The following is a 12,210-nucleotide window of genomic DNA, read 5'->3' as shown; positions in this document are numbered from 1 at the left end:
CGTTGAGTGAGTCATATTAATCTCGTTCACTCTCGTTCATTTTCGGTGATATCATGGTTTACCACTAACTATTAAGATTGTCGTAATATCGAATAATGTATGAGGAAAATATAATATTATGACATGTGTTTATGAATATTGTACTATTCCATGACCTACTTAGTGTGAAATTTTCCAATAATAAACAAATATAATGACAACACTAACCTCATACTTGTCTAATATGGGTATTTGTCAATCGACTCTGAGCTTACTTTCATAGTTTATATTAGATTGGCTCAATAACTTCCCTCCGAATGCACGCCCATGCACGAGGGGACATTTGTCGAAGACCTAGGCACACAGTCAGTGTATTGTTGTGTACTTAGAATATAAGTCATGCAAGGTATAGTATTAAGTCAGTATAATGAGTGCAGTCAAATAAAGTATCTAAAACCATCAACACGTCTCAAATATATATTCATCTTCCATTACAGTATAGCTCATGGTTGTAACTTCACATTGAGGCCTATGAGGACTCGCGAACATTTCCTGGCCACCCGATCGCCCATCCTAAGAGGGTTCTTTGCCTTCTTCCACACATCCCTTTTCCAGATATTCCCTCCCAACTTTTTCCAGGGCCCTGCAGTCGCAGAGCCGGGGTTTCCAGTAGTATTCCGTTCCTAGACTTCTCCCGTTGTCGACTGCGGGGTCCAATACACAAAAAATAACACCAAACACTGTACCAGAAAATATTCTTCCTTATTTCTCACATCAAGACACATTAAAGGGCTGAAGAGTGACATTATGTGACAAGGCGGTCATAAATTTCGTGACATATGGCAAATTTAGCGGAAAAGTTCTGGAGTGGCGACCACGAACCGGAAGACCGAGATGGACCGACAACCTGGTGAGAGTCGCCGGAGTCCGATGGATGAGGACGGCCCAGAACTAGTCCCTATGGCCCTCAATGGGGGAGGCATCTGTCCAGAAGTGGACGATTCTCGGCTGAAATGATGGTGATGATGACATGGCAAATTATTCAGTATTAAAACATAAAATAAAAGTAGCCTATGTGTTAATCTTGGCATTGGTCTATCCGTGTGCCAAATTTCATCTGAATCCGTTCAGCTGTGTATCTTATTGGGGTTTAATGTATATGGGTATTAAATGTTTCCATTTTATTTAATCTCCCTAAGAAAAGTAGACTTGTTTTCTACTACCCTGCTTTCATTAATTATTCTCTTGAAACTGATCGTCCAAACAAGAGTTTAATGTCTCAGCACGAGTAAGATTTGTGCAAGCAAGCTGCAGGCTTACAGATGCATTATACTAAGTTATGTGATCAAGCTGTAAGCGTCGGATTAGACTTTAGTTCTCAGCTAACTAAGAAATTACAGTTTTAATACATTCAAAATAAAGTTAAGTTTTAAGCGAATTTCGAATATTATATACTTATAAAAAAAAAACTAGTTGTGTTGTAATAAATAAAATACGATTTATAATAAATGCTGGTTATAATGAAAGAGACAGTTACAAAAGAAGAAGTAATTTTGATAGACCATAGTGCAGCATGAAGTTTGGTTTCACAAGATTTATGTCTACATTCCAATAAGTTGTAGTTCAGTGATCGATCGACGATAATATATTTGAAACACATACACATATAAGAGTTCCGTAGCAGAACGAAAGTTACCGACATACCCTAATGGATTAGCAAGCTAAAGTGGCAGTGGGCAGGGCACACAGTTCGCAGAACTGACGGCAGATGGGGCAAAAAAGTTTTCGAGCGGAAACCATGTACCGACAAACGCAGCGTTGGACGTCCACCTGTAAGGTGGACGGACGACTTGATAAGGGTCGCAGGAACACGTTGGATGCAGGCCGCTTTCGACAGGTCCGTCTGGAAATCTTTGGGGCAGTCCTACATATGTTCAGCAGTGGACTATGTGGCTGATAATGATGATGACGATGTACATACTTTTTAATTCCTTTTCATGTATAAATCTAAGTATAAGACCTGTATTTCCCTGAAGGGTTGTTGGTAGTTCTCTCGTCTGCGGGTGCGTAAGTAACATGGCAATGTCTATTTCTATTGCTAAGCAGCAGTATGCAAGAATATGTCGGTTTTAAATGTATTGAAACTAGAATACCTTATTACTGTATACCTATTAGAGTTGATTTACTTTTACGGAGAAAATCTAACGTCGGATCCATACGTTCGTGTTATATGCTATAAAAAAGAAAAAGCGCTACTAGTCATTACAAATTAGAATTTTAAAACGTTTCGTTCATACTATTCTTCCTTTTTTTAATACGACTTTAGTTTCATCGGTGATTTCTTCATACTATTTAAAGGCAATCGAAAGCTATCAAGCTGGTTTGTTATTCATTAAAACAAGCTGTCAGTCCAGGCATCGACTTTGGGATAATCTATCGATGTCTCGATCCCCGTCCGATATAAATAAAAAACATTGACACAGTTAACGGCTGGTGGGCTGACCTCGTTTGAACCGCTTAACATGATCCCATTGGATACTTAATCTGTATTTTATTACTAGTAAATTAGAGATTGATTTACAATGTACTGATACAGTCTGAATATTTTTTAAGACACGCCTACAGAACTGTTTGATGTCGATAGACGATTTTTTTGTTTTGCAATTATTTTTTTATTTCATTGTTATTTATTTAATATCTACTGGTGTGTGATTTTTTATGTGAGTGTGGCTTGGACGCGGGTTCCTTATAACATATATTCTTTGTGTTAAATTATTAATCCCCCCCTCTATGATCTTCTGCAGACACCCCTGCCCGATAAATATTCCTATTATCTTAAATTTAGTCCATTCTCCTTCAATTAAATACCTCTATAATTAATAATATGGGGTTATGATTTGCAATATTTGTTTTTATATTGAATTTAAGATTTTTCATTTTTCTTTTGTTTGTGTATTGTATTTGGGATCGAACCCGAGTGCAGTAACCGTAATACAACAACGCCATCGAGGCATTTATAATAAATAACATTATTCCCTTCTCAATCTGGATTCATTTTGTACACTTTGCAGTGATATTACATACACTTACCACCTTTCAGGCCAGAAAAATGAAATATACAAATCCTTTTTACCCACGCATCACGCGTGCTTAATGCGAAATCGATGTGAGGTACTGTATCAAACTGAATACACGTGTTTAATCTTTGTACTTCACACTGAGTAGGGTCGGCAGATATTATATGTAGAAGTTCATTCATACTTAATGACAATGTTGAAACGCTGCTAGTTTTTGCATACATTTTTATGTAATAAATAATATCAGCCCTGTATTATATACTGTCCCACTGCTGAGCACGGGCCTCCTCTACTAATGAGAGGGATTAGGCCTTAGTCCACCACGCTGGCCTAGTAAGGATTGATAGACTTCACACACCCTCGAAAATTTCTATAGAGAATTTCTAAGGTATGCAGGTTTCCTCACGATGTTTTCCTTCACGGTTAAAGCAAGTGATAATTCACAAAGAATACACACATATTTTTCAGAAAAGTCAGAGGTGTCTGCCATTGGGTTTAGATTTGAAAAACAAAACTGTATAATTGTAAAATGTATGTAGATATTGTAACTGATTTTCGGATGCCCAACACCTCAGTCCCCCCGTGACCACGAAGGCTGCAGTTTTCGAAACGTCGAGACAAAATTATAATATAAAATCTGCAAAATAGTTTTATTATAGCACCTTTACCTAATGAATCTTCTACCAAGATCTAATCTCATACTAAAAGCTATGCATATTGATGTCACCTTTGTGGGGAACCTTAAAAAGTTTTTGTGGAACCCAAATGTTGTAGATAAGATAAATAATATTTTAATGTGCATTTACACATTCAAAACACGTTTCAGAGCATTTCAGTGATACGTGAGGAGGTTAATCGTGAATTTTATTTAAAATATTTTTTTTTTACTATTCTGGTAGTCGCTTGGTGTTGTAGTGGCTGTTTACCTGGGTTGTCGATTTACATTTGGCAGAAAGGAAAGATCATGCGAGGCGCATTTATAGCTAACTTTTGCTCGTGGCTTTGCCCGCGTGAAGGAGTTTTCCGGGATAAAAGTCCCGCTATATATTTTCCCGGGATAGAAAGTAGCCTATGACCTCGCCAGGGTCTTAAACTATCTTCATAACAAATTTCATAAAAATCCATTGAGAAGATTTTGAGAAAATCGATCACATACAGACAGCTTTTGGGTACTTTGTTTTTTCATATGTATAAGATAGATATTGTATAAAAGTATATTTATACATGCTGTGTGTTAAAACAAGGTGCCCTGTGGTTCAAGGCCATCTAGAGTATAGATATGCCGGTGTGAGTGTTAAGGACTCGGTCCAATGCTCACTGTGATATACTCTCGAGTGACATTGGGTCGTAAGATCGGTGAAATCAACATAATTACACCACTCACCACCGAGTATGGTATTGATAAAGCGTTTTTGGTCCGCCTGTCTTAAACCTGTATTATAATATGTATATTATAATAACATCAGCCCTGTATTATATACTGTCCCACTGCTGGGCACGGGCTTACTCAGCTATCGAGAGGGATCAGGCCGTAGTCCACTATGGTGGCCTAGTGTGGATTCGTAGATTTCACATATCCCCAAAATTCCTATAGAGAACCTCTTAGGCATGCAGGTTTCCTCACGATGTTTTCCTTCACTGTTAAAACTAACGATAATTCACAACGAATACACACATAACTTTAGAAATGTTAGAGGTGCGTGGCCTTGGGTTTTGAACCTGCAGACATTCGTCCACAACCAGCTAGGCTATAGCCCCTCAAAAAACACGTATGTTAAAACAAATCCCCGTGTTTCGTCGCGTACATGCATTAAACCCCGATAAAATTCAGTTTGCACAACTCTTCCAATAATGCTATTCGCAATCATGCATTCGTTTTTGTTTACCATTCATTTGTAATACACATATTGAGTTACAATGTGAATTTATTCGTTTCAGTGGGTCTTGTGCGAGGTATTTGTGTATTTGTGTTGATGTATGTATTTTTTTAAAGGAATGTAGACAATTGAAACAATAATATACATTATGAATTAGGAAGGCTCTATAATAGTAGTTTATTTGCACATGACGGCACTATTGCACTGAGAACAAACATGGAAGTCCTTTGGACCGCTACACTCAACCACTCCGCTGCAGATGCCATGGTTCGTCGTAGGGATTGGCGAGCGCCGGCATCCGCACTGTACACTAGCAAATCTTAGTGCAGCAAGTGTAGATCGTGATGCAGGGGCAGCAAGGGCCGCAGCATATGTTTTCAGTAACATAATGAATATGTTACTGAAAAGTCTGTTTATTTGATTTAGTAACATAACTTTAAAAAAATATTAAAAATTAATACACCTCACGCAGTTATCCCCGAAGAGGTATGCAAGGGTGAAACCAGGGCACCCACTTTTCGCCAAGTGTGTTCCGTCCCATGATGTGTTAGGGGCCAAACCTATCGCCATATCGGGCACAAATTCCAGACTCCACGCTAATGAGCGGTAAAACCCAAATATCACTTTGCCCGACCCGGCATTGGAACCTAGGACCTCAGAGCGCCGTACCGCGCATGCAGAACAACTACTCCACCGGGGCAGTCGATAGCAAAAATATAGTTACCTTTATATCCCGTCCTTGTATGTCGGATGCTATATTCTCGCTTCAAAGAATCGGAACAATCGGTTCACTCAAAACTTGTTAATGACAAGGTAACAGCTTCACAGAAAACTTATTTCGTTAGCGAAATGCAATCGCAAATTAGTTGGCGGCTGGCAGGTGCAAGCGAAGTTGAACGTTGGGCTGCGGGCATACGGACGAGCAGGGATCGGGACGTGAGGAGACCGTGCTGTGTCAAGAACACGGCAATTGTTGAAGCGTAATATCAAATTATTAGAATTTAGGTTCAGCCAGGTATAAATATGAATTACATATCATAGTCCTTGTAAAATACAGAGTACAAATGTATTTAGGTAGATACATACTAATAATATATTTTTACTGTGATTTAAAATAACAAGAAAGTAATTTCAATTGTATTTAAGAGAAAATTCGAATAACTAAAATTGTGGGGTACTACCAATGTAATTATGATCTGAGTATTTACTGGTGGTAGGTCTTTCATATGTGAGAGTCTGCCTGGGTAGGTACTACCGCGATGTTTATTTCTCCCGCCCAGCAGCAGCGTGTAGTCACTGTTGTGTTCCGGTTTGAAGGACATTGTAGCCAGTGTAACTACTGGTTATGATAAGACTTAACATCTCATGTCTCAGGATGGCGAGCGCAGTGAAATACCAAACAATACTTTGTAATTCAAGGTTTTGGATGATGTTCCTACTGTTTATGGGCGGTCGTATCGTAATTCAAAGCAATAAAAAAGGCATCTTTCTTTCCTTTCATGAATGGCTGTCATTTTATAGTGCCGAGATAATCACGGTTTTGTCCCATCCCGGACACTGCTCGTCAATGTAAGTACAGCCTTATTACTGGCACATTAGGCTGTCAGCGCCGCTAGTTTGTGTAATTGGCGTAGTTTGTAACATTGTTTGGGGGAGAAATTGCAATTATACTGAACCGGAATTTTGCTATAGTTTGCGCGTAAATATTAGGTGTATTGTGATTACAGGGCGAAGGGATGCAATTTATACAGAGATGTCAATATATTAGGAATCTAAAGGAATGCGTTTTTTACGTCTGTCTGTCCGTCTGAAGGAACTCTTATAGGTACACTTTTTCCGTCTGTTCGGGCGTCTGTTTCTCTGGACTCTTTTTAGGGGCACGTAGGCGTTTGAAAAAACGGGTCTAGTCTTGATAAGTTTATATCAAGGACTATAGTATCTTTCTTTATGTAAAAATCACACTTATAAGTCACCGTGATCAAAGATATGACCGTTTATGTCGCATATTTTGAGATTTCACGAGGGAATCAAAACCATTAAGTACTTCCCGTTGACCTAGAATCATGAAATTTGGTAAAAATCAATATCTTAGCACATGTATAGGAAAATGTCTGAAAACCGTAAAAATGTGCTCTAATAAAAAAACGAATTGTCTATTACAAACTTATTTGCGGTAAATGCAATAACAACGTCTAGGGTTCGAATGGAAAGCTAAGTTTGTCCAGTATATACTTTCGTAATTAACGCGAAAGTTAGACATCGAAATATAACTAATTTTAGAATTATACGTCGGTTTTATATATCGTAATTATCTCCCCACACTTCGAAGACTTTTCTCCCTTCATTTTCACGGGGTGGACTATTAATACTTACTTAGAAGCTTTACCTAAAAGTTTGTATTTAGCCCTCTGTACGTGAATCCAACTCGCACTTGTCCAGTTTTTTTTTTATTTAGGGATAATTTTCCCAGCGGAATGTTATCCAAATAATTTACAAAGTGCGTGACCGGCACGTAGACGCTAATTTGTTTGTCCAAACACATTACATTACACGTGGCAATGAGCTTTTCATACAATTACTTATACATTGACGGTTGTTGCAAATAATCACTTATCTATAGTTAACAGCGCCTAAGAGGCATCTAACTGCCATCTATACATATTATAAAACAAAGACCCCTTTTCTGTCTGTATATTACCGATTTTCTCTAAATCTACTGAACGGATTGTTATGAAATTTGGTATGGAGAACATTTAAGACCCTGGAGAGGTTATATGCTACTTTCTATTCCGGGAAAATATATAGCGGGACTTTTATCCCGGAAAACTTCACGTGGGCGAAAAGCAAAGACTAGTTATTAATAAATGATCCCAATGGCTTTTTTCGACCTATTTAGAAAATGGATCAATCAGCAAAGCTTTTTGACATTACAAACGAGTTATTTTGATTGGTTCATTTTCGCAATCGGATTGAAGATTGAGATTGGGTTCGTCTATTAAAAACGGCTGTAAGTAAGCCACATTCTTTTTATTACTTTGAATGACGAGAGGAGCTTGCCATTCGCCTGATGGTAAGCGATACGACCGCCCATGAATAGTAGAAACACCATGCAACAACTTGAATTACAAAGTATCATTTGGTATTCCAATGCGCTCGCCATTCTGAGACATGAGATGTTAAGTCTTATAAGTTTTGTTTTGTTTTGTTAACTTATATATGAGTTGTGTAACCTAGACCTTTTTGGTTTCGCGGAGAAAGTCCCTTATTACTACCGCCCAGCCTTCGTGGGGGGCGACTGAGCGGTTATGCTGGGGTAACCGTGCCTTACGGCCCGGCGTTGAGCCGCCCGGATTTGATGACGACCTTCGGGCGACCGCCGGGCCGAGTCCCTAACCCGAGTACAACTAACCTATGCACGGCCTACCAGCTAAAACTCCGCGGTGGCCCTCTTCGGCGCATTACGGACAGCTGCGGGCTTCCTCTGACGGAAGTGTCTAAGTCTTCGTCCGCAGCCGCCCCTGCGCGGTGCCGCCTTGCGGCCCGTCTCCTATGGGGGGAGGGGGGGCTCAGAAGCCCCCACGCACCGAAGGACGCCGTCGGCGTCTACGGCAGCATGAGGCCAACTACACACTGCCGATGTAACCTAGACCTGGATTACTAAGTATTTTCAATTAGCCGTTTTGTATGTACATAAATACATTATAGGATTTAAATGCCTCATTACAAATATACTTGGAAGAAACAACATTGCATATATTATGTGTAAATAGTTACATAAATATAAACTTTACGATCTTGTAAATAGGTTTATCCCACAGTGTTATTTTTATATATGATACAAGAGATGATGACATTGTGTCATACTGTGAATATTTTGCATAAATTCTGAATCATATTGTAGTAAATTGTGGGCAATGGAGATCAAATATCTATACTTGCGCGTTTGTTGTTTGCTTTTAGAACATTAGGGGTGGTAATGGACATATTAACATCGCAATCACAGTCTAGAAAGAAAGAAAAAATATTTTATTCGTTTCGGCCACAAATAATATACAGAAGTGTTAAATAAAATAAAGAATACTTTAAAGTTATAAACCATAGTACTACCGAAAAAAAATATAAGTAGGTAATATACGGCATGCAGGTCTATGTTCCGCAGTGGACTTTATGTGGCTGATTATGATGATGAGTTAAAATGCTAATGATGCTGCATTCCGAGACGTGTAGGTGGCCACTCAGCATAATGCTGCGCTGCGTTATGAGTCGCAGCACAGCATTATGCTGAGTAAGTGTTACCGATAAGATTCAACTGCTAATTTGAATTAAATGGTAATTAATTTATTTAGAGACTATCGCCCTAGATGCAGTATATCTATTAAGGTTATAGCTTAAGGTCCATTTTTCATACATATATTTCGGCCTTTAAAATTTCGTCGTATTAAATTTTAAAGGCCGAAATATCCATGCATATTAATTATTTTTACGTTTTTCTTTCAACTGCGAGAACTAATCACTAACTAGACGTGAATTTAAATTCTTTACTTGTCAATACTTGTTTAGTTACCCAGATTAAAGGTGAAACAAAATGTATGAAAAATGGACCTTAAGCTATAACCTTAAGCCGAAAAAATTGCGTGCAAGTCGCTCGTCTCTCACCCATGACCTGTTTTATAGAACCATTACCCGTAGCGATCAATTCACGTGCCATCGAATACATTGCGCGGCGCGCGCGGGTCTGCAAACACGATTGTGCATTCGTACAAACAATAGATATTCGTGTCGCCGAACACGATTAATGGTCGCTTTGGTAAATAGTCATTCAGTTTCGCGATAATTTAGGATTCATGCAGAACTTGACTAGCAAAGTCAGTGCGCTTGGAAACAGAGACAATTCAAGTCACTAATGACTTGTAACACCACCAATGAATATCGATATATTACATTTGTATTTGTTACTTATTTACATTGTTGTAACCTCCGGCATGGGCGGTAGTTTGGAAGGTGAGTCTCACGCGGCCATTGATGTTGATGGCGTCCTTCTAAGCGCAGGGGATTGTGAGCTTACAGCAGGAGACGGGCCGCAATAAGCAGCGTTTCGTTGGGGCGGGCGACAATTTAGTCACTCGCGTCACGAAAGCCCGCAGCCGTCACTAATACAAAGATAGCCATCGTGGAGCTTTAGTAGGAATGCCGTACATGTGTAGCGTGAGGGGCTCGGCCTGGCGGTCGCCCCACGATTTCATCTCTCCAGGCTCGTCAACATCGGGACGTAAGGAACGTGTACCTAAAATAACCACTAAATGGCCACCCATGAAGCCCGGGCACTTAATACGAAATAGGACACTTTGTCCCCAAAACCAAAAAGGCAAACGTACTGCTTGTCTTGTCACTCAGCATCCATAATTCCCCTCCTATCACATCACGGGACGGAATGAGAAAGGTGAAAGGTGTGCTAATTCCGCGGCTGTCCGCCCCTTCGGGGACAAATGTGTGATGTATGTTTGGTTTCCTTTATTTCTTATAAATTTAACACTTTACCAAGTATTCTTGGGGCCCAAAAAAAATAAAATAAAATATTTCATTCACCACGTAGGCGAAAATAGATGTACTTATGATAGTGCAGTTACGTTATCCAAGATACATGAGAATATTTAATTATTACTTAAATAAAGTCGCTTGTATAACTAAAGACATTTTATATTGGACTCTATAGCTACTTATATATTTAGAGTCTGTAGCTACTTATATATTTGGAGTCTATAGCTACTTATATATTTGGAGTCTAGAGCTACTTATATATTTGGAGTATGTAGCTACTTATATATTTGGAGTCTATAGCTACTTATATATTTGTAGTCTATAGCTACTTATATATTTGGAGTCTATAGCTACTTATATAATTGGAGTCTATAGCTACTAATATATTTGGAGTCTATAGCTACTTATATATTTGCAGTCTATATCTATTTATATATTTGGAGTCTGTAGCTATTTATATATTTGGAGTCTGTAGCCGGTGGTTGTTTGCAGATGCTGGGGCAGTCGGCGTGACCACGGACGGGCTGTTGAGCGCCCTGGCCCGCCTGCGCCGCGCCCCGCCTCAGCTCCCCCACTCTCCCGCACACCACCAACGCTCTGTGAGTACCACATACCTGAGCCAAGGCACTGGACTATTGGAAAGTCTTACATTTAATACTTAATATTATTTGAATATTCATGTTTAAATGCGAATATATGTAATTTTTTTTTTAATTTTTGCGATATTAAATTGACCTTCCATGTAAATTTCGTTTTGTCTGTCTGTCTGAATGCTATAAACTCAAAAACTACCGAATACATTTCGATGGAATTTGGTATGGAGATAGTTTGAGACCCTGAGAAGGATATAAGTTACTTTTATCCCAGGAAAATATATGTAACGGGACTTCTATCCTGAAAAACTTCTAACGCAGGGAAGCCGCGTGCAAATTGAATCAGTTATCTTTCCGACTCAAAATATAACTTAAAGTAAAATAATGTTACTTAAGTCAGTGAGTAAATTTACTTGAGTCAGTCGAACTGTCGATATATTTTACAACCTTCGCCTAACATAAATACAAAAATAAATTATATCTACAAATAGATTCTGTACTGTATACCAGTAGCAAAGGGAAAATCAAAAGGCGTGCCGAGAAAAAGAATTGGCTTAGTTAACATATCGCGGCCAATTTAACATAAAATTAAGACAAACAAATAAACCTAAAAGGGAAACCGCTAGGTATCGTGTTGTATAGATGCTTCGCAACTGCTGTATACGCTATATGTGCATATATACTATATACTGGTGGTAGGTCTCTCATATGTGAGAGTCCGCCTGGGTAGGTACCACTACAATGTGTATTTCTGCCGCCAAGCAGCAGTGTGTAGTCCCTGTTGTGTTCCGTGCTGAAGAACATTGTAGCCAGTGTAACTACTAGATATAATAAGACCTAACTCATATTTCAAGATGGCGAGCGCAGTGGAATACAAAACAATACTTTGTAATTCAAGGTGTTGGATAGTGTTTCTACTGTTCATAGGCGGTCGTATCGCTTACCATCAGGCGAACGGTAAACTCATCTCATCATTCGAAATAATAAAAAAGAATACCTACATAGTATAGTATAATATCGTGAACGGAAAACTTGCAAAGCTTTAAAGCTTTAAGCTCGTGTAATTACACATTTACTTTGCTAACACCATGGCATTAACTTAATAAGCTTCAAATTAAGGTTGTCGCTGTAATTTATTGCTGAAAT

The 12,210-nt window shown here is 38.8% G+C and overlaps 1 protein-coding gene across 1 annotated transcript in view; it reads left to right on the top strand.

The window, feature by feature from the left end:
* LOC115456055 overlaps window positions 1–12,210 on the top strand; it is a 232,470-nt gene that overhangs the window by 48,027 nt on the left and 172,233 nt on the right. The window contains exon 2 of the mRNA XM_037441231.1: window positions 10,964–11,070. The gene's annotated coding sequence lies outside the window, so the exon portion shown is untranslated. The remainder of the gene's footprint in view (window positions 1–10,963; window positions 11,071–12,210) is intronic.

This window comes from Manduca sexta, chromosome 4 (genome assembly GCF_014839805.1).
Source record: "Manduca sexta isolate Smith_Timp_Sample1 chromosome 4, JHU_Msex_v1.0, whole genome shotgun sequence".
In the NCBI taxonomy this organism is placed as follows: Eukaryota; Metazoa; Arthropoda; class Insecta; order Lepidoptera; family Sphingidae; genus Manduca; species Manduca sexta.
The sequence above is the reverse complement of the archived record's forward strand: the minus strand, read 5'-3'. Positions and strand labels throughout refer to the sequence as shown.